Source organism: Poecilia reticulata, chromosome 4 (assembly GCF_904066995.2).
Source record: "Poecilia reticulata chromosome 4, P_reticulata-male-v2, whole genome shotgun sequence".
Classification (NCBI taxonomy): domain Eukaryota; kingdom Metazoa; phylum Chordata; class Actinopteri; order Cyprinodontiformes; family Poeciliidae; genus Poecilia; species Poecilia reticulata.
In genome coordinates this window covers 15,301,125-15,325,467 of record NC_088833.1, presented here as the reverse complement: position 1 = coordinate 15,325,467, position 24,343 = coordinate 15,301,125, and the positions used below count along the sequence as shown (strand labels likewise).

The window sequence follows — 24,343 nt, the reverse complement described above, 5'->3', positions numbered from 1 at the left end:
CATAATATTTCTGGATGTAAACTGGAACTATTTTTTTTTCTTGTTACACATGTTGTTTAGTTGAGATAAACTGAACTGAATTGAATCATGATCCACAGTTATAGCCCACTTTGATGGACTGGCGACTTGACCAAATGCCACTGTAGATACACCTCTCATTTTCTAGTTCTTGTGTGATCAGGGTTCCAGAAGAATCAGAATACGCACACAGCATTTTGAAGTAGTTTATTCGTATGCTGCTGGATGAATTATCTAAGCATATTTTCTTTGTAGTTTTCATTCTATCAAACAACGGAAAAAAGAACTTGAAAAAAGCATGAAGTCTTTCTTGTGTTGGTCTTATTCGTGTTTTATGCATCCTCTCCTTGGTGTCTCACATAAAGAGCTGATGTCTAGTGGGCAGTGGTGTAGATATTCGCAACTTTATCTGTGAATGCATGTGGAACAAACACGTCTGAGAAAGAAAAAAAATGACAATCTCTCTTCCTCTTTCAAAGATTACATACAAATGGTATGTAGAGATATTACATTTTGAATAGTGCTGTCAGTCGATGCATTTTTTATCAGATTTAATCACACTCTAGCTCTGTGCTTAATCACAATTAATCACTATGCTTAAATTTGTAAGCTCATGTGAATATGCATGTTTTCAAAAAATGTTTCAGAAAATGTTTTATTGTCTCAAATCAAAGGTGAGGGGATGGTGAGCTACTGACTTGATTGGATGCCCCCTGGTCTGTGATTGGTGGTGGTGGCTATTCTTTGGCCTTCCTCTGCCTCGTCTCCCTGCTGCTCTGGCCCCTGACCTGGGGCTGGGATGAGATGGGGTGGCTGGTGGGTTGTTTTTGACCTGGTGGATCAGGTACCTGGCTGACATGGGTTTATGTGTTGTATCCTGGATGGGGTTTGGCTGGGTGGCTGGTCAGGCTCTGTGGTTTCCTCCTCCATTCATCGCTGCATCCAGGGGTTGTTGGTGCAGCTACAGTTTGGACATCTGGACAGGACACGGTTATAAAAAAACAAACAAAAAAAGCACTGTAATTTCAGATTTTAAGCTAAACTGCTTGTGTTATTTTCAATATTCGCTTGCTAGTTTGAATTTCCCTTTGGTTGGTAGTTTGTAGATTCATTTTGCACTTTTGTTTGCTTGTCTTAGTTAATGAAAAATTAGACATGCTTTTCATTTTTGCGATTCAATTTTTCTAAATTTTAAAGTGCTGATTTTAGAAAAATTAGGATCCTGAGAAATATAAAGAAAGCTTCTGATTCATTTATTAACAAGTATTAGGTTTTCATAATGGGATAGGAGAGGATTTACCTTTCAGATTGAGGTTAATGTTGCTTCACCTCAATGAAGAAAATAAATCTATTTCTGACCGTTAAACTGACATGTGCACTACTGGTTGTTGTCTGCAAGCATTTTGTAATAGGAATCCCTTTGGTAAGATGACATGGTGTGGTAATAAATTTAATTACATAGCAAACGATCTATCTTAGTATTTTATTTCATAAATGGAAAATACAATGTACATAGCAAGATTCTCTTGCCCCAGTCATCAGTACATCTGAATGAAGCTCTGACTGTCATTAACCAAAGAATCTGAATGATAAAACACCACTGATTGAACCGACTGAAGACCTTCGTATTTCTGGTTTACAGATGATTATAGCTTCTACGGCTCTTAGATGAATAGATCGTGTCAAAGAGGAACAATAAATGGAATGATGTGCTCTTGAGTATAAGAAGTTTATCATTGCTGGATTTGTTTATTGTCTTCACCTCATCCTTCCTCCAGGCAGCAGAGTCACGTCTGGCAGCCTAATGGCTTACTATCAGCAGCAGTGAAGTGGCAGAGGACCCACTTAAACACAGGCTGAGCTAAGAAACGGATCTCCTGTGTGAAGAATGTCTGGCTGTCTTCCCATGTCATGTAGTGGTGCTGATGGGTTGATAAAGGGTTCACCAATGTGATCCCCCCCTTCCTGTCAGATTCACGATCAGTCAGACCTTTTTTAAAGGAATCTTGAGGATAATTGTGACAAACTGCCAAGCCCCTATGCACTGGGTCAGATTTCAGTAGGACAGGGCCTACTTCCTGGCTACAAAAAAAAAAAAAAAAAAACTGAGGACTCAAGAACCATTTAAAATCATTGACATTAACAGGCTGGTTACTCCCTGGAGACTTATTTATTTATCATTATCCTTAGTAAGATAAACATGGCACAGAAAGTCTGATGACTTTGGATAACAAGAGGTGATAAAGCAAGAGGCGTTGCTCGGAGATTTGTTCGTTGAGCTTAATGCTGTTGAGATGTTTTCAGTTTGTGACAGTTACTGTTGGCTGATTGACTGACAGCTGCTCTCCTTTACGGAAGTATCCGACCTAGATTGATGGCAAGAGAAATAAAGTTTATTGCAAAACAATGCCCGAATGAAATGAACTGGTTCAAATAAATACTGCATTTGTTTCTTTGCAGAATAGTTAGGAGTAATGACAGACTTCAGTGGATTGAACAGCGGAGCAGCATAAGACACTGAATACACAAAAACGTTCGGACCAAAAGCATGTCGTTAACAGATGATTTCCCAAGCAATGGTTTGTTTTGGGACCTAATGTATCTGAGCAATGTCAACATCTCGGTTCACATGTCAGCACTGTTGTATATTTGAACCTTTATACCCCTTTGATTGATGATACCGACGAATGACATGCTAGACTTTAATTTGTGTCGTCTTTTTTTTACATGTCAAAACAACCCGATACGCGGACCATTCCACGTGTTTGAGATTAGTCTAATTGTAGTTAAAATTTAAACAAATAAAAAAAGATCGAGTTTTTTTCTCCCTCAAGGGTGGATTTCACTTTCATTATAATGTGTTTCAGACAATCTTTGATGTCCTCATGCAGATTCAGCCTTCCCACACTCATTTGCTAATTTCCACAGTTTATAAGTTGATTTGCAGCAAAATACTGCCACAGTGGAATTGCACTAATGACCTGGTCTGCCGCTTAACACAGAGGAGGTGAAAGCAATTTTACACTTTGTCCACAGAGACTGTGAATCTAATTTGAAACGTCCTGTGTCTTTTGTTTTTTTTTAATTTTTTATTGTTTGGTCCATTTACAAAAGGCACATGGGGATTAGTGGATATCTAAGCAAAGGAAAGCAGAATTAAGTCAAGTGTGGGTTTTATTCAGATTCATTATTTTTGTCCTTTCCAATTATTACAAATATTTATGGGAAAGAAGTTAGCGATGGAGGTTAAATGAATGATTATTTACATAAAATGTAGCTTGTGAAGGTCAATTTTACAGACATCTATGTAATTACATAATTGAGACAATTAATGCGTTTTTTTTGTTAGAAAAATACTTGTGTACAATTAAAAAACGCATTTGTATAAACATATACATATATGTATGTATCTAAATAACATATATGTATGTATGTATCTACATATACAAATGTATATAGATATACAAATGTGAAATATACAATCTGCCATTTAACAAAGTTAGAGTAAATCAAATCATGGTCCTTCAAGTTCAAAAATGGGAAATGTTTTTTGTCCACAGCATGTACAAAATAAGATGAAGTTCACTATTAAAAAAAAATCTAACCTTTTAGTTTTAATTTGATTTCTCTCAACTTTTCTTGGGGTTACAAGGGGTGGGGCTGAAATACAGTGACATGTATTTGGTAAATGAGAAACACAAAACTGGTGCTACTTTTCGCAACAGTGCTTTACAAACATATTCATGCCACTTAATTTATTTTGCATTCTGCAATGTTACAACCATAAGCATCAATGTACTTTATTACATTTTCATATAATTGTCCAAAAATAAAAACAAGTGCATAATTGCAAAGTTGGGCAATGATAAATGTTTTCGATGGAATCATCAGTGTCTTGCCACAAGCCATGTAGGGAACCCACTGGTATATCTTGAATTCTGTCATCACAAGAATTCAAGATATACCAAAATATAACAATGGCTTTCTTCTTCATAGTTTTCCTATGGTGGACAAATTTGTGGAGTGCACAACTAATAACTGTTTTCTTCAACTGTTTCATTTCTGTTTTCTTCAGAAATTTCCCTCATCTGCTTCAAAGATTCCATGGCCCTCTTGGCCCAATCTTTGCTAAATATTCTCCTAGCACAGCTTTTCAGTTTTGGTGAATGACCATGTCTCAGTAGATTTGCAGTGGTGGCACACTATTTTTATTTTGGATGATGGATTGAACAATTTCTCCTGACATGTTCAAAGCTTGGAATATTGTTATATAACCTAATCCAGTTTTAACTTCTCCATATTTTTGGGGGGTTGCTATGATTTTTGTTTGCTATTGCTCTCTAACAAACTTCTGAAGCCTTCACAGAACAGCTAATACTGAGATCAAATTACATGTTTAGTTCCTTCTATCAGGAAAACATGGAGGAAATACAAATAACACACTTATAGGACTTTATTTATGAAGAATTTAGGAAGGTAATGTGTTCTATACCTTCCATCTCTTAATAATACACTGTGTTTTGCATTCAGTAACTCAGTATATACCCTGATTACACATGGCAGTAAAACACAACGTTTACATAGTAACAGTGTTTTGGCCAGACAAAATTGCCAAGCTTTGACAACAGGCTCTAGACTGAAACTTGCCAGAAGTGCAATGTGAATCATGTCCAATGATAACTTCTACTTCTTTAAATTTTTTGGATAACTCTACACTGTGTCATGATGCGATGCCATTTTTCTTTTTATGATAACTAAAATTTGCGTTTGTAATGTAACAAAGCATCAAGAAGTCTTAGAGGTATACATTGAAATTGTATTGTTTTACCAAATAACTCCTTTTTTGTACATGTTTTGATTTGTGCATGCTTTTTAAGGCAGCAGTACTAATTCTACTTATTTCTTTCAACTGGCTCTACTACCAATTTAGATAAAACTTCAAGATTAGCCATAAGAGTGGAGTGGTGGTTTTTGCTGAATGCACAACTCTTTTTTTTCCCCCAATGAACATAAAAATTTTAAGATAATTTTGAGAGGGTTTGTACATGATTTTATGAAACATTTATGTCGTACCAATACAGCAGAAGATGAAGTGTTGGAAAAAGTAACAGTGTGCAGTGTGATTTTTAAAAAATGATTGCGTATGGAGCATGTTTTCTGAAATCGCAGCCAGTGCAAACGCATGCACTGCTTTGCTCCTATGTAAACATCAGAAGCAAAACAGATGGGTCTGAATCCAAAGGTCATGTTTGTCATATCACAATTGGACTTATGATGCAGACATATGCGGCGGCTCTTTAGAGCTTATGAGTCATGTTGTCTGGGGTGAGAGCTAAATGTTAGCCTTGCTTGTAATCCGCGGCATTCAAACCCCTTCGGGAGACACTACATACACTTGGCTGTATAAATACATGAGCACTAACTTCAGCCCCACAGCTTGTTAACACACTGAGCTGCTGCAGTGGTTTGGTTTATGATGGAGACATAATTTATGGTCAGCATTTCTTTGGATTTTATATTTTAAAGGTAGCTTCCTGGGTAGGTAGTATGGAAATGGCAGGTCGATGTTCTGATTATATAGTATTTTCAAACTCTACATCAGAAGATAAAGGATTGAACTATATAAAATAGGGAGGATTTTAATCAAGTGTGTTTGTAATGTGTTGTATTTACTTTTCCAATGCTGGATACTTTTCGATAAATTAAATATAAGGCAATAAATTATGTTCCCTTCTTTGTACAATTCTACATTAGTACACATTAAACACTAGCGTGTTTCTGCACTAACCTCTTGCTAAGCATCTGCAGTTCAGGATTTAATCATAATCTATGAATATCCTCAATCCCTTTCACAAGATCACTCCATAATCTGAAAGAGAGGGACAGAAACTCCAAGATAAACTCTGTATTAATCTCACCGTATTGTGTTGTATTAGATTACAGCACCAAACATTCAGCAAAGCAGACAATTCTACTGTAATATGCAGCTCAGTTTAAGATTATATAAAGCCTCTCTTTATATTAATAACTACAGCACGCTTTACAAAGAGAGGGCATTCAAATATATTTTAAAATTCATTGCAATATACAGTTTTTCATTTAATCAGTGGAGCTTTAACATATTACCATGCAAGACATATTTTGGTAGGTCTCAACCCATCCCCTGCGTCAAACAGAGGTTAAGTTAAATGTGGCAGAGTATTAATGTATCCCAGAATTTTGTCTCCAGCTGAATAGGTACAAAAAGTGTCACTATGCTTTATGGTGCTGCTGCTGCTATAAAAGCCCCGCATTAGTCTGGATTTCAGAGCAGCAGAGGCGGATCAGTGACACTGTCACTTTTCATGGATCACAAGTTTGGCCCTGAGTTTTTATACGTTTCCTCCAGGTGCCCCAGTTTTCCCTGTAGTCTAAAAACATGCAGCATAAGGTTGAGTTGAAGCAATAAATTGTCTGCACATGTGACTCTGTCTTCCCTGGTTGGCCCTGATAAAGACTGACAGGTGTTTCCGTCTTTTTTATTCAATGTGTGCTGCAGTAGGTTTGAACTTTATCCCAGCTCCAAAGTAGTAATAAATACGGTGTATTTTAAATTTGATTTTGTTTTCTCATGTAAGTGTGAAAGACATATTTCATAATCATTTAGCTCCTAGTCTAAAACCTTTACAGGGTTTGTTATGAACAAAGCCAATACACATTTCCTTGCACAAGTATTGATATGCTTTGAATTTTATAACATTTACCCACATTGCAACTGCAAACTTAAATACATTTTATTGTGATTTTATGTGACAGACTATGACACAATAGTGTGTAATTTGAAAATGGAAGGAAAATAATTAACTTTTTTTTAACAATTACAACTAAATTCCAATAGAAATGCAAGTTTTTTGGAGTATATTTTCCCCTTTTTTATGTTTTGTTTTTTGAAAAATTGTTCAGGTTTTGTCAGTTTAGGTAGATGTCATATGTTTTTTGCCCAGATTCTCATCAAACGTAAGTTTCTAGGAAGTAACTTTGACTGAGCCACTCAATCTAAATCATTCTGTTGTAGATCTGGCTGTATGTTTATGATTATAATATTGCTTGAAGGTGAATCCCAGTCTCAAGTTTTTTTGTCTTTAACAGGTTTTCTTCCAGGATTGTACAGCATTTAACTATATCCCTTTGCCCATTAACTCTGACTAGAGTCCCTGTCCCTGCTGAATAAAAACAGTCCCTTTGTTGTGATGCTGCCACCACCATGCTTCATGGCCCAGATGGTGTCATGATGTGATGTGATGTGCAAACTTAATATTCCACCACTCATAGCATATGCAGGCTGAAGATCTCAGTTTTGATCTCATGTACCCAGAACACCTTCTCCCACATTTGTTTCCCCTACATGGCTTATAGCAAACTAAGAACATGATTTCTGAACAGAACTTCTGGAAAGAAACACACTTTTCAGATTTTTGTTTGCAGAAAATTGTAAAAACCTTGTATTATTCGCCTTCTGTTTCACACTTACTGACTTTTATGTGTCTGTGTTTTGCATAAAACCCTGCTTAAAAAGATTAGAGTTTGTAGTTTATCACAATTAGAAAAAAATGTATGAATATGCAAGGCACTGTATGCAGAAAGTATATTGGTTTAAAAACAACTCCGAAATCTGTTTTGTAATTCAGAAAATAAAGTCCTGAGGTAAATAATAAGCGCTATTAGGTTTCGATTGTTTGTACAGATGTACCAAAGCTATATTAATGCTCTCTGGCTATGAATACTAAAATGCTTAGACATAAAGTGAGGGATTGAATACCAAGTAGAACTGCACAACTTAGACTTGATCATTATTAGCAGAAAGTTGAAAACAAACTGCCTACTTAGAAGTTTCCAACACCGCTCTCTCAAAATAATTATTATTTCAACCTAATTTTTTAGTACCCTGATCTCTTCATTTTTATTGTAATGACTAGTATGTTTACTTTTCAAGTATGTTTCAAACTATTTGATTTTTCCTAATTTATGCTGATTAACTGCTTTCTTCGTAATTACACTGAAGTAATTACAACATAAATCAAATTACTTGCACAGAAGTTTAATTTCAGCACTGATTCAGTGACAAAGATGACACTTTAAAAACCAGATGAGTAATGTTCAGATTCAACAAATCCATCTTAATCTGAAATATTATTTAAACTGAGCTGAATTTATCGTGACATAGAAACTCAAATGAGGGATTAGTCTCCTTTGAATTATGTTTAGGAGATCAGATGGGCATTTTTGGAATAACAGGATCCCACTGGGGGGTCTAAGTGCACGAGAATCCATTCATCTGATGGTCTATCTAAAACTATCAGAAAGGGAATCTCTGAGCAGGGATCATCTATATTCCCCTGACATGTTTCCAGAACCCTGAAGGACTGAACAGTACATAAGGAGCCATAAATGATTTTCTTAGCACTGCTGGTCCCGGCTGTGTTCAAGGACACGACCAGAGAGTAAGAGATAAAGGCAAACGCATTTTACATCCCCAAGAGTCAGGATAACATGAATGACAATCTACAAGTTGTTGGCCTGGGTAGCACAAAATAAGGGAAGACATTATGTTTCTTTATTTCTTTATTGCACATGCATATAGTTGAATCCTATTTTTGTATCAGTATGTACCTCTGTTGAAACATTACAGAACTCCCTTTTGTAATTTCTCTATCAATTATTAAAACAGGTCATAGATCTATTACTTCCCGAGATATTGACAGTACCTGCCCTTCACAAGCGCCACTCTCACCGTTTTCAGCCTAATTCAACAAATCTAAATTGGAAAACTGCTAAATAAACTTTTTCATGTAATCAAGTACATATTTTATTCATGTAATGATATGCGATAAGAGTCCAATCCTCCCTTTGTCAGCACTCTCTGCATCTGAGGGTACAAACAGAACATCGTGTATGTGAATAGTCAAACAGTATTTGCCAATAAATACAAGGATGGTTCTCTAAATGTAGGACATCCAGAAATGCACATTTCTCCTTATTTATGATGCATATATTCTATCTTAATTACAGAGGATATTCTTGGCCTACTTCTATCTAAGTGGCTTTTGGCGGCACCAAGCACACACTGATGATGAATTCCCCACCATCCTTGACAAACAACTCAACCAACTTTGATGGCAGTCACTCCAAGATAGCTTAGCTTCTCCAAAAAACGCAAAAAAAAAAAACTGTCAAGTTTGACTTGTGTGAGGAATGAGCAGGAACCGAAATTGTGCTGCAACAAAAGTATTTCACATCCACTCTATCGCATTCGAAAACCCCCCCCAAAAAAACAGCCACACTCTTCACCAGTGGGGGGATTATGACTGTCCATTTGTCTTAGCTGGGCCACCACTGTTATAAAGATATTCCTTCTCTATATGCATGACGTTGGTGACTGCCGCAAGTCATTTGTCTCTAGTAACTGGTTTACAGGAAGCCAGGACACCAGTTCCAGTTGTCGGCTCTAGTGGATGATACATTATTGCTATCACTTGCACTTGTTTAATTACAGCCATGCATGGGGTCTGGTATGATATCCTTCGACGCATATCCATCAAGGGCAACTTTAACCAAGGTCTGTATTACTGTGTCACATAATCCGGTGTTTGACAGAATATGTGAAAGAATATTTCAGCAATAACTTAGGAAACAGTGTGGTATCTTGACAGCTAATCCATTAATACGGTTTATCACACCCACAGAATATAAAATGAATTCTTTGGGTTTTTCCTGAGCTGCGAATGAATAATGAGCAGCACATATAGATATGTCCTGAAAAGCCTTTGAAGAGCAGTCTCTATTCTTCAGAAGGCTGATTTTGATTTTAACTGTGGTATTTACGTCACACATCACCTAATTGCCTCACATGGGTTTTTTCAATAAGTTACATGCATATACCTTTGTAGAGCATGTTATATCTAATATTTCTAACCCAAAAGATGATGCAATTGTTTAAAAAAACAAACAAAACAAAAAATATCAAGAAACACAGATATTTTTACAAATTATTGATAACTGTTTCCACCAAGGGTATAAAGGCCAGTTTTAAGGTTATCTTTTTTTTTTTTTTAATAAAGAACCATTTTAGTTCCAATGAATGAACTAATCATTTGAAAACTGCATTTTGTATTTACTCAGTTTATCTTTCTCTGTGATGAAATTATTTGGCATTCAGGCAAGGACAGGCCATCTGGTTTAACAGGCGATGCCCAGTGGATTGACGCACATTTTCGGGCCTGGGGTTGCCATAATTTACCTCAGAAAATATATTATAAATCTTTTTTATTGACTGCAACAGCCCATTAGTTGACTTTCTTGAAGGACAGTAGGCTAATCCAATCAAGTCTCTCAGCCCCCTCAGCCTTTGTCCAAAGTTGCAGTTGCAACTTTTCCGCCTCATGTTGTCCATCAATTGTTGCTATGAACCCTGTGGTGAACTTTTTGCCCCCCTTTGCATGCAAAACTATTTTGTTGGCATGAGAAACTATTGTGTCAGAATTTCGTGGGTGTGTTTGTTTATGCAGAAAACAACTCAACTACTCAATTTCCAGAAGCTGGTTTTTCAGCCAGAAAGCAGGATGGATAGTTTTGAGGAGGAATTGCCTGAGGCAATGCAGCAAGAGAACGTCCCACTGAGGCCTTCTGTCCTTTTTTTTTGTTTTCCTTTGGCTTCCGATAACATGGAGAATAAAATGAGCTCATTAATTGAAGGGTGTGTCCAAAAACGAACTTCTCGTAACTACATAAGCTGTGCGGCCTCCATAAGACTGCCTTATCCCCCAGGGATGTTTCAGGGATGCCTTTCATTGGTGTAGACTTCATAAACATTCGTTGCATTTGTAAGCTTACTATATTGTATGCTATTGCTTTGTGTAGTTGCTAACATCCAACTGAATGGCCTTTAAAGAATGACTGTAATAATGCGACTTTCATTTCTGCATCATTTACAGGACACACAAACTGTCAATGTAAATTTTTAAAAAATGTCTCACTGTTCTTTTGACCTACCTGGCCTTTTTGTTTGGCCTTCCCTTAGGGCATATTTGTAATAAATTCTCTTTCCCTGATGTGAAGTTTATAAATGATTTTTCTCTTTCACTGTGAGTTTACTAAATATTCCATATAAGAGTCAGCATGAATCTAGCTTATCTGACCTTAATTCTGCTTTCTGTCATGCCCAGACCACCAAGGTCCCTGCCGCCTTTGTTTCAGCATATGAAAGTACAAAGTAAGCTATTATCTCTCTGTTTACCTAGTCATTATTTAAACAATACCTTAACTGATCTGTGTTCTCTTTCTTTCCTTTGGATGTCTTTTCATCCTTTTCTCTCTCTCTTGCTCTCTCATCTTCTCTCTGTTTTTCATACTTTGATGGGGAACTCTTTATTTTACACAGTTCTATGTTCTTGCTATGGTTATAATTGGGTATTTGTATAACCAGTATATTTTTATAAAACACTGAAAAGACATCTTCACCACTGTTTCTTTGACAACAACTTTTACTGTAAATGGGAATTGTGAGAATGTGGCCATCTCTCCCTATATGAAAGTCTCTTTTACGATATTTACTAGAGAAAAATATAAATTTTTTAAGATGGTTACTCTCTTCAACACAATGCGTACATATGTATCCTCAGGTATGTTGTGTGCCTTTATGTGTTGTATTAATAATCATGGTGGGCCGCCATTGCCAAAAATGCAAGAATGATGATACAAAAAGGCAAATATATAGTGTGATAAAACCTGCCTTTTGATGCAAGCATTTTTAAAAAGTGCTTGAAAAAAGTTCGTTTTATCAAGCACTTTTTACAAAAATCTGTGTACAAGTTTGCTTACGCAGAATTCAAAAGCTGTGTTTGCATTTACATTTCACTTTTCTAGCCAATCAGTAAACAGGTTTACTGCAGTGAACTCTGAATGATTTGAAATACATTTATACATGTTAATATATACATAGTCATAACATATTGCCTTTGAATTTCAGATTAGCTTTTTATAAGCATTGCTGCAGTATGATGCACACGGTAAAAATCATCACACAAAGCAAAACCCCTATTTGTCCAACATGGCAGCACTCAAGGCAACAGCTGGTGTATGACAGTTAACTTCCCTTTGGTTTATAATGTAAAAAGAATGAAAACTACACTGATTTTTTTCCCACTGATTTGTTAAAGCTAATTTTATTAGTTTTGCTCAATGTATAACTGTGATTTGATCTGATTTGATCTTATTTGATTGAAAATCAAATGAGTATTATTGCTTGAGCAAAGCTAATAAAATTAGCTGCAACAAATTAAAGTAAGTTTTTAAGTTGGTTCAAATAAAAAAAAAATTGCAGTGTAGGGTTTATGTTAGAGCAGTGCAAAGATGTTGAAACTTTTTGTTTGCTTCGGTTATTTTTAATGAACAAATCATTACATCAACAATAAAATTCTTTAACATTCATTAAAAAAATAAAAAATAGAATTGCTTCTCTGGTTTCCAGTCTTATGTTGATTGTTTAAATAGAACAAATCCCTTTTATTTTTACCAAAGTGGATATTTATTCAGGCAACAAAAATTTAAGAAAGAAAAATATGCTACCTTCGTATTTGCTGACACTCCCTATCTTAATCTCTAGTTGAGAGAGAAATAAAGCCACATTTTGAGTTTGCCACCTAACTCGATCGCTCCTTGGATGACTAATGTGTTGCCAGGACAGAAGCTTTGCAATGTGTGCTGAGATCTCCCGAGGCTTTTGTGGCTCTCACATGCTGGACATCCCCATTGAGACAGTAAAGAATAGGTGGTCACTAGGTACGGACACAATGAAACAGAACTCAGGGACGAGAACAATTGATCGAGCTGTCAGTGGCTGACAGAAACTGTAATTAATGATATTTTCTATTTTCACAGAAGAGAATACGCAACTGACAGAAGCATTATTAATGAGCGCAGCCTTGTTGAGGGGAATAATGGCAGTTTATTAGCAGCAAGACAGATTTAACAGACTTTTCTCAAACAAAAGCTTTAGACACATTGAAAAATGGAGACAATCTGCCTTTAAGATCTGATGGGAGAAAACGTTGAATGCAACAAAAATGTCTGTATTGTGATCATATCTTTTTTTTTTCCAAGCAAAACCATCTGCTACGAAAGTCGATAATGATATAATTATTTATTTGAGAGTACAATCACTTGTAAAAAGTGAAAGTTGAAAACAAAATATCACCACGCATTCCTTTAGAAATCGTTGCATTTATTTCCAAAACTGTGCGGCAGACATATGTACTAAGTTAAAACCGTACACATCTTAAGAGAGATTTGGTGTCCTTTTCATGGAGTATCCCTAAATATCAAATTTCAAATCTATGTGCATAACACTTGAGTTTGTTGAAAAGGCTTTAGTAATTAAATGAAATACATACTTCTGATTTACATAACACTTACCAGTATATTGCAAGGTTTACACTTGTATATTTTGTAATGCTTTACATAGCAGTGCACAATCTAAACAAAACTTTTAACCTGTGTGTTTTGCTTTTGGATTTATACAGACATTTTTCTGACTGACTTTTAATAAATCAAACTAATCATTTCTTAGTTTAACCTGATGCAATTGTTTGCATTCATGCTAAACACCAGACTTGTACATGACAAAATAAATAATACATTTGGACAGGACAATTTCTTGGAACCGTGAAGAAGGGAGGTAAAGTTTGGGCAGAAGTAGGCATTTCAAATTGACAGGGACATTAAGTACACCTCCAAATTAATCACAAAGTGACTTGAGAGCAACACAATCAATGTTTTGGAGAGGCCATGACAAAGTCCTGATCTCAGTTGCATTGTCCAACATCAGCCAAGAAGTTTAAACTTTGACACATGAAGCTCTTTCAAATGAAAATTACCATTAACACACTGCCAAATTGCTACACAGTGCAAAAGGACAACAACGTCTATGTGTTCTTTTATTTTTCTTAAAGCTCGGATTTCAGTCTCATGGCAAATTTGCAAGCTGGGCTCTAAAACTGTGCCTAAGCAAGATGACCAACAAGCCTGACTTAACTACACTATTTCTGTCATGAGTAATTGATGAAACTTCCAGCATATTGTGGAGATTGTGGAAGGATACTTAAAATGTTTGACCGAAATCCTACTAAGGAAATGTATGTAAACTTCTGAGACTGAGCAAGCACCTCTAAAAAATGCTGTGCTTATAATTCTGGGATTTAGGAAATACAAATATTTTTGGTAATCTCAAGTGACATAAAACAAAGATACTTCTGTAAAACTTAAGAGATTTGGTGTCCTTTTCATTGAGTAACCCTAAATATCAAATGTCAAATCTATGTGCATAAGTTTGTTAAAAAGGCTTTAGTAATAAAATGAAATACATACTTCTGATTTACATAACACTTACCAGTATATTGCAAGATTTACGCTTGCATATTTTGTAATGCTTTACATAGCTGTGCACAATCTAAACAAAACTTTTAACCTGTGTGTTTTGCTTTTGGATGTATACAGACATCGTCTTATTAATACACGAATACCATTGTGACAGTAGGTTGCACTCACCTGTCTAGCTTATCATACTGAGAAACTGTGCAATTAGCCTGAAATGATACCATTTCTCCTGGTGATATCTCATGGATTTAGGCAAGGAATAACTATTTTTGAAGTAATGTGCATAATGGCAATATCACCCACAGGGGAAAAAAGATTTGTGCAGCATATTCTGGCAACAGTTACTTCTCTGCCTCATTCATTCCATCGGACTAAAATATGACTTTGACGTGATACTACAGGCTCATGCCAGTGAATAGACATATTAGATGATTTCCAGCAATGAAATTATATGATATCTCCACCATCCCCTCTCCCTCAAACCCTATATTCAGCTCTAGTAATTGATTCCCATCCAACAAGTTTGACTGCATTATGTTTGTTTGAAAAGTTAAAAGAATTCGGCTAATTTCTCCCCAACCAGGCAGTACTTAACCAGATTAGAGTGGCCACTTCAAGCTTTGTTGATGCATCCAAGCAAGGCAGGGTAGCCCAGCTGCAAAAGCTGATCAAAAGAGAGAGGGGGAATGTGATATTAGCATCAAGTGCTCCAGCAAGTAACTCAGACAAAAACATTGAAAAAAACATCATTCTCAGACAACTTCCTTCGCCCATGTTTGGGAGTGAATATGTCTGTTTGTCAAGCAGCTGTGTGCATCCATACATGGCATTGATTTGCACTTTATCCAGTATTATAAGGCAATTCCTCTTTTCCCTTTTTTCTCTTCCACCCCTTATTGGTAATATGCTAATGACATCCGCTGTGATTAGTGATTTTCTTCTAATCTTTATTCCGTGGTGGCCTGAGCAATCACAGAGGTACAGCGTCAAGATTTGAAACAGCGAGCTTCTTCTGACTGCTATTCCCGTCTTGTCCTGACTTGATTTCATTCGAATAATGACGAAGAATTTTGATTTAAAAGGCCACTGTTTAGCATGTCACTGTGTTTTTGTAAATCCAGGAAATACACCCTAAGAAGAGAGCGTCATGACCAAACCTGTTTGAGAATAGCTTGTTTAAGATGGAAGCTCATGTCTCATTGATAATGCTTAGAAAGGAAAAGCTTTGCAGTTGAATATGGCGAGTCGGTACTAATTCTCTCATTTGCCTTTTGAAATTATTCATTGAATTCGATTTTTATAACATAGATACAGCATTTATTTTTAAGATGCCCTTCATAGGGAAGCTTTCATACATTCACAATAACCTTATATGTTGAGATAAGACTGTCATGTTTTATCTCATTTCAACATTTTTGTTTATTAAAGCTGATGTAACAACTGATCTGCACGGGTTTGACTTACAGGCTTTAGTTTACTGTATACCCATCAGGAAAATCTTTAAAAATAAAAAATAAATAAAAAAAGATGACTGTAGCCTGCAGGGGGTTTTGGGAGGTCCAGATAACTGTGCAGGCTCACGCTGTGTTGCAGTTTTTCAACCCAGAATGTGAGAAAATGGATTATTAGATTATTCCTGTTAACTTTTAACATTAAAGGCCAAAAGCTATTTTACTCAAACTCCACTGGCAGAAAGTCAATTTAAATTCATGCTTAGAACATTTAGTGAGGCATCATTACAAAGTTCAGCCCACCCCTTCCCACCCTCTAAGCCAAGCTAAGCCCTGGAAAGAGGGCTTTTTTTTTCTTCTAATAACTGAAAAACTTTCATAATTTGTCTGACCAAGTTCATCAGCTATAAAATCTCTTTGAATGGAAAGACAACAGGGTGCAGGTGCTGGGGTGAATTTGTATTAATATGCACCTGGAATCCTCCTCCCAACTCCACCTAATTGGCACCCACCTTATTTTGGCTTTGATGGCGCACACCATCATCTGCATTGTCTGGGGAGGAAATATAGGTGAGTTAGTGGCTAATCGGCCAGAACAATGCAGGCAATTCAAGAGAGACCATGAAGCAACTCCGAATCACTGTCAATTATAGCATAAATTCATAAAATACTGCGCATATCAGCAATGTTTTAATTTTGCTCGAGAGGATCTGTATCGCGTTAGGTAGACGAGCAGGCAGTAGATCCAAAAACCTTCTAATTGTGAGCTCTGTCTCACTGACAACATGGGGAGTGATCTAATGGTGAGTCATCATAAATGTTTCTACCAAAAGTATCTACCTGTGCTCCTGTCCCTTGCTTTTTATAAAGAAAATATGTGCCAAAAAACACAAACATAAGGCACTTGACAGGAGCCACTGAAGACTGAAAGAAACAAATGGGCCAAGTGTTTATGCTAGCTTATGCAAACCACATAAGAATCACTGGTTTCTAGAGGCTTTCCGAACAGAGGGTGTGGCATTAGTCCAACCACCTGCAAAAGAGAAAAAGGCCTCCTGCATCTATTTGTGGAATAATGCTATTACACTCATGCAGGTTTTGTCCTCTCCTTAGTTGGACTGTAGCTCATCTCAGGGACCAAATGTGCTAATTAAAAAAGAATGAAACGTAGTACTGTACATAAAAACAGACAAAAAAACAAGTTCAAGGTTTCAAACAAGAGGCTAAAGTTAACATTAAAAAAATAATAATATTTTTTGACCATCCTTCCTGACAAAGGTTCACAGTTAAGATAATGTTTGGGTTTTAATAATGATTTGAATAGTTATTTTCTCCAGGGTTTAACTGATAATACAGCAAACACTGCTAGTGGTTTTCAAAAACGGCAAACACTGTTTTTACTATTCACTGAATTATTGTGTCCCCCTTTAAAAATAGTTTAAATAAAACATTTAAACCCCAAAAGGAGATAAAATATTATGCCAGTGAGCAGCGTATGTAAATTTCTAACCTTCTTTATTTACGTAGCCTCATATGCAATTTTTTATATATCTCTTTTATTAACACTTTACTCTAAATATTAAACATCAGTTAATTAGCTTACATTGCTCCAGACATGATCAAAGTTATTTATAAGAGGAGAGCCTTTGAGAAAAGAATCCATAGCAGAGTATTAACCTATTGACTAACTACAGGAAAGGGTTAGGCTGGGCACTTTACCCTTCTGATTTTGTGTAATATAGAACACATAAGGATGCATAAACAAATTTTGAGAATAGAGAATACCATTATGAGGCAAAAAATAAAAAATCTTCTCAAGTTTAATTTTCCCAGTCACTTCTGCAACTAGTGGTATGTCATGACTCTTTTGAGGGTTGAAAAATGGATTTAGTTAAGTGCAGGAAGTATTATGTATAGCTCAAGGCAAAGAGTTCTGTTGAGTTATTGCAGACGATTACCCACAGCTCTGGTCCGGGGACTACATGGGGTATTTGTTTACACCAAAGGAAATGAAACTATTTCCATTTAACTGCCCTGATTATTGGCCTCCTACGCTGGATTTCTCAATACATGTGAAATGCTTCCTACTGTTACAATGGGTATCGCTGCTTTAACCACAGCATATGAAGGAAAAGGGACCTCTGAGTGAAGAAATACAAAAAGGTGTATATTACATGAAGCACAGAGGAAGAATCCTGTTTTCCATTATGTCTTTATAACCGACTGACTTTTTTGCCGGGGTGCTGGTACAATTAGATGTTCCACTGCTCAGTGTGTGCCATATCATGCTTAGGTTTCAAAGAATCAAGAAACACAATCTCACTCCACTTTTGCTGGACCTGTGCTTAATTTCACTTTCTTCATCTAATAGAGTTTTTCATTTTTTAAAGCTATGTGATTTGCTGTAGTCAAAATAATGAACTACAATGTTCAGCAGCAAGAGAACAAGAGTGATGTTTTATCAGTAGTATGACTGAATTTTTATCTTTAAATTTAACAAGTTAATCTATGCTGTAGAAGCCATTATTTGTGATTTAGCTGTGAATTTATAAAGTATTATTGCTAAAGGCATATAGAGACGAATAGAAATTGAATTGTAGCTAAAAAAGACTTTCCAGAATCAACGCTGAAAACATATTTTAACTACATTTATCTGCAGCACTGACAAAACAGAGCTGACAAAAGCTCCATATCTTGATTTCCAACATCCATATATTACTTCCTCTGCAGAGTCAGCACAAGCCCTGCCAAGAGTGAGTACTGCATAGTGCTGCGAGAGAGCTAGGAGAGGTGGAGTGGCAGGCTGTAGATCCGGTGTAGAACCATGAGGTTGATCCACCATCATGTGATCTCAGCCTCATGTATTTATCTTAGCAATAAGTGTGAGCCCTTTACGAATAACACCCATTAGAAGATATCTCGGCTCTCTTGAATTTTGATACCCTCTTAAAAAACCAATTGTGAAAATGCTTTTACATACAGACATACTAGATTCTTATTCTTATTCTTATGCTGCGACAGACTGGCGACCTGTCCACGGTTTACCCCGCCTCTCCCCCGGAACGTTAGCTGGAGGTAGGCACCAGCACCTCTCCTGACCCCACTAGGGGGCAAGGGTGTTAGAAAATGGATGGATGGATGATTATTATGATTATTATTGAAAATTTCAGCAACAATATTGATTGCAATTAACCCAATGTTTTCACCCACTTCTTTTTTTGACTGTCTGACACCAACATCATCCCTATGCTTTAGCATTTTGGTCTTTGAGATCTAGAGCTTTTGAAGGAACTCATCCATATTTAAGGAAACATATACATACAAATAATAAATAATGAAAGGATTTACTACTCGAATAAAGGACTGTGAGATTTGATCCACATTCTGATACTGCAATGATGACTGTGACTTTTTTATGCTGTGGATCTCTAATTCATACCTTGCCAAAATATTTATGCTGAATTTGAACTTTTTCACATTTTGTAACACTTCAGCAACAAACTTCAATGTACACTGCCTGGCCAAAAGAAAAGTCGCCACCTGAATTTAACTGAGCAATTAGGCATGTTTCCTATTTGCTAGTTATTGCATGGACAACTGTCTTCTAGCTGGTGAGCTATTTAACACTAGACAAAGCAATGAGTAGCTTTTCATTTTGTAAAGAAACATGTAAAAACTCACATCCTGTGGTTGTGAAAAGGATGTCAAGGGCTCTGCAGTAGTCATGCCGAAATTACGAAATCTGTTCTCATTGTTGCAGCTACGTGATGAAAATTATGCCGTTTTGTTCTCAGCTTCATGTCGTTCGCTCACAAGTGTTCAACTCGCTGGGTCTTGTGGACATCCAGAAACCTAGTGACCCAGCATCAACTTTTCAACTTGGGTTTGACCATGCTGAGCCCTTATGCCTACTTAAGAAAATGCTTGGTGACATCAAATCGAAGAAAAGCAACAATTGAACACATTTACCCTCTTTTAGAGTGATAGGCACATCATAGTAAGAAGAGAGGCAGAGGAAATGATACACCCATCATGCCTTATGTCTATTGTAACAGCCAGTGGGGGCAGCACTCTGATCTGGGGTTGCTGAATTAGGTCAGGTCCAGTTTCAGCAAGATTATTAGGTCATTTAACTACCTGAATATACTGAGTGTCCAGGTTATTCCATCAGTGCATTGTTACCACCCTGATGACTTGGAGATGTTCCAAGATGACAAGGTCAAGCTTTCTTTGGAATCAAATTGTAAACGGGTGATTTAGGGAGGATTAAACATCACTTTTTACACATTGATAATCTAAGAAACAGTTTGGACCTGAAACCCATTGAGAATCTTTGCAATGTTCTGGAATGGCTTTGCTCAGGGGTTGGAGTCTCTCATCACCACTATAAGATCTTAATACAACAATACATATAAATAAGTCTTGTGACATTGCATGAGCCTATCATAGTGCAATACTAATAAAATCCATTACCTTTGTGGGGGTAACATGGCAAAATGTGCAAATGTTCAAGGTGTATAAAAAAGTTTTGCAATGTATTGCATGGATTATTGGTTTCTGAGTTCAAGGTGAGTGTGTGTATCAGTTATTTTTACGAGTCTCCCATAGAGAAGATCCACGATAACTGTAAGTGAAAAACATGTCAGTACTTTACTTCTGTGATTTTGCAGCACGGCGAATGAAACAAATCAATATAAAGGCATTGACTGTTTAGAGAAAATGGGGTCTGTGCTTTGATATGCACACAAAGGAAAGTTATATTCTAAAGACTCATTGCAGCCCATCATTGTGGCCCATGATTGAGTAGTAAGACCCAAAATAAAAGAAGGTAAAATCAGCAGTTTGCCTCTACAATGTGAAATTGTTGCCCCTGTAGTGTTCCCCCCACCATTACTTTAGGCACAGATGCCTCATCCAATCAGCAGCTGGTGTGCTGTATATTTCCGTTAATAATTCACATTAGCCTGTAGCCCTACATAATATCAGATGATTGCTTGTCTGTTATGCTATATGATGAGAAGTGTTCAGGGCTGCTAATGTGAGACGTCTCTGTTTACAAATTTGATGGATGGCCTCCCTGATAGAACCTGAGTTACGTTCAAGGGTGTCACAGGAAAAAGATGACAGATGGGTCCAGCTGTTAAAGATATCGACACTTTGACCAGACCATGGAGACATTAATCACAGTGTGGCTAACCGGCAGCGAGGGCGGGGAACGCTTGACTTCTCTTTTTAAGGCACGAGTTGTGACGGGATATATGCCAGATAATGGACCATTCATTGATCAACAAGCTAAGAATGCTACATTGGAAGACAAGCAAAGACAATGCCTTAAACTGCGAAAAACCGAAGCAACCCACACAACTTGTATCATGATTAACTGTCACAAGAGATTAGAGGGTGGTAATAAAGATAAACGGGGGGTTGCTGCTGCTGTAATGTAATATCAAGTGATGGCAGATATCCAGAAGTCAGTGTCAGGATAAAAGAGAGGACACTAATGGCTCTTTTGGATCTTCTGTGTCAGTTGCATCATGTTTTCATGGTAATAAGACACAACTGGTACTCATAATGAGAGTGATTGCCATGTTTCTGTAAAGTAAATCTCAATAGAATAGTTGTCCCTCCAACAGTTTCACCTTGTACTTGTTTTTGAGGATGTTTATTATTAGTATGATGAATTCTTATGGGAGTTTTATGGCATTTTTAGAAGTTGTACAATTAGGTTCAGTAATATACAGTGGGCATGTCTGTGTCCCAAGCAAACACTGAGCAGGAGATTGCTCCTGCATGTAGCACAACGGTTTCAGCTTTCTCATTCAACAAATAAGCACAATTAAGGTTGTGGCACTGCTGACAAAAATATATATATATTCTTTATAGAAGAATGGAACGTTGATTATCTAAAATATGTGTTTTAGAGCTACAATTGAAGTTGGCAATCACAGTTCTGAATATTTGTTCCACTGATATTTAATCAAACTAAGCTTTTCCTAAGCTTTTACTCTCACAGACGTTTTCAGCTTTGCCTAAAGATTTTCTATGGGACTGATATCAGTGATGGACACTCCAAAGCAGATTTTTTTAAGCCAATATGTAATTGATTTTGATGTATACTTAGGCTTACTGTCTGTTTGAAAGATGTACTTGTGTCCAAAGTTGACCTCCCTGGCTTATGTCCTGCATAATATTTCCACATACTTTACTCTTCCAATTTTATCATCCATTTTTTTTATGTGCACAAGTCCTTCTGACAGTAACACAGTCACGGAAAGTCGTGCTACCACACCTGTCTTTAGAAAGTTGGGATGGTCTTGTCAAGCTTGCAAGTAGTCCCTTATTTCTCTTAATGTATCAATGGCCACAGTTCAACTCCTAGTTTCATCGCATGACTGCAGGACATGTTACTAAACATTAAGGCTTTTGTCCCTTAGTGCATTTCCATCTTCCTCTCTGAATGCCATTTCAGCCCATCTTAGTTCAATGTGGACAATGATTCTATCTAAACTGCTTCTGTCAGCATCTCAACAAGGTCTTTCTGCCTCTATTCTGGTTTTGATGCTCTCAATCCGCACAATAAAACACTTTCATGACTTGGAAATAGAACTCATCTCATTTTTGATGGTCATGATGACAAGATATTTCTATGCTGTTTATACTTTTGCATTATTTTTGAGCAGATGAGGATGGCACTTTCAGAAATCTCAAGAATATCTTGAACTTGTGTAAGTCCACAATTCTTTTCCTAATATCTTGCCTGATTTTATGGGATTTTTCCATGGTGTCACACAAGGAACAGAGTGTTTCAGGTGTTGCTTTGAATTACCTTCGCATCCATCTGTCCCAGTTGAAATGTTGCTGAATGTTATTAGAAACTTACACAGCAATGACATCATCATCTGCACAAATCTTAATGACTTAAATTGGAGTAAAGTCTAAAGGTTCCTCACAGGTGTTCCTGGATTTATCATTCAGCAACACCTGTCTGAAACGCATATTACTGATGTTATCGTGCTGCCTAAAAATATGTGCGCAAACACAGGCTACTAAACTCACTAAACTTTGGCAAACAGACATGAAGTAGGTCATTAACATAATGTCTAGAAGTTTGTAAATCACAGTTTTTAATTTGTGGTCTTTTTTCACTAGACTTAGCTAAAAAAAATATTGATGAGAGAAAGATAACCCAAACAAACAAAGAGAAAAAAAAGAGAGAGAAAGACAACAGACATAAAGTCAGGTCATTATTTCAGCACTGCAGGGAAGGCAGTTAAACATTGTTCTGTTCAATTTGACTCTACATGACAAAACATGCCACCATGTCTGTAAGCTGGCTTATGCATTATTTTGTGCTTTTAAATGCATCTTATGTTTGACTCGCCACATAGATATGCATAGTCTGTACATATTGGTGTGCTACAGGAGTTCCTGTAGTGTAAATATAGAATTACTGGGGTCAGTATTCTTTGTTTAAAAAAAGTAGAAACTATGTAAAACTAATATACCTATAGGCAATTGTAATAGACTGTAACATAATGTGGTGAAAAAAGAAATCTGCAGATGGTGTGTGGATTGATTTGCTGCTCAGTCTAGTTTTGTATGGAAGTAAATAACAATTTAAAAGCCTTATTCTCTTTTACAAGTTTTTCCCTCTGTTCCATTATTTCTTTTTCTGTGCCATGAGCTCAAAAAAAAACAAAAAACAAACAAAAAAAAAAACGTAACCCAGGCTGACTTTTTTAAATACGAGCATTCATAATGCTAAAATACTCCAAGTAAGGTTGGGGAATGGAAATCACATTTGTACTGTAGAGTTCTACACACACAAAAGTACAGCATATTCCCAGGCTTACAGAAACATGTAACCCCGAAGCTTCACAGCACTGAAACTGGGCAGATGAAGAGTGGCAGAAGTAAAAATAAACCCTTGTTGACAGCTGCTTTCTACAACATTCTTCATGTTGAAAAGATGTTACAATGATGTTGTATTGGAGACAACTACCCCCATTGTTCCAGGTGTAATTAAAGAGTCCACAGCTGAAGCTACTGCACCACATGGCTAAAGGGGGCTTTCCAAACATTTTTTTTTAACGTATTTCCACATGGGTTTATAGTTACGGTTATAATTCAGTTCCTTTCAATGACTTATTTTACTCTAAATATCTAAATAGTTGGATCTTTTAGAAAAATCCTAGTCAGTAGTTTTTCATCTTTTTCTTGCTATTTTCTTTCAAGAGTTGGAACATTTTTAGCTACAGTAACTCAGCCTTTTCTCATTGAACAAGAAATATTACTCATTATGTGTTTGGGTTTTATACTTTACAGTTTTGACAGCTACATCTAGGCAGTAAAGACATCATCTGTCAAATAATTGATCAATTACACCAAGTGTACCATCTAAATGTTAGAATCTAAAACACTTAGTTCCTCATCCTTGAGTTTCTGGCTGCTGCAGACCTGATTTC

General features: G+C 36.5%; 2 long non-coding RNA genes across 3 annotated transcripts in view; both read right to left on the bottom strand.

Moving 5' to 3' along the window:
* The window catches only part of LOC103464165 (uncharacterized), a 92,420-nt gene that overhangs the window by 5,334 nt on the left and 62,743 nt on the right, over positions 1-24,343 (bottom strand). For both annotated transcript variants that reach the window (XR_533608.3, XR_001776496.2), the window contains exons 2-4: positions 16,391-16,431; positions 15,023-15,091; positions 867-994 (exon numbers count right to left, since the gene is read on the bottom strand). This is a non-coding gene — a long non-coding RNA (uncharacterized LOC103464165). The remainder of the gene's footprint in view (positions 1-866; positions 995-15,022; positions 15,092-16,390; positions 16,432-24,343) is intronic.
* On the bottom strand, positions 211-810 carry LOC145551450 (uncharacterized). Its single transcript, XR_014087290.1, has 2 exons — positions 717-810; positions 211-427 (listed from the first exon to the last, which is right to left on the bottom strand). It is a non-coding gene; the product is annotated as an uncharacterized LOC145551450 (long non-coding RNA).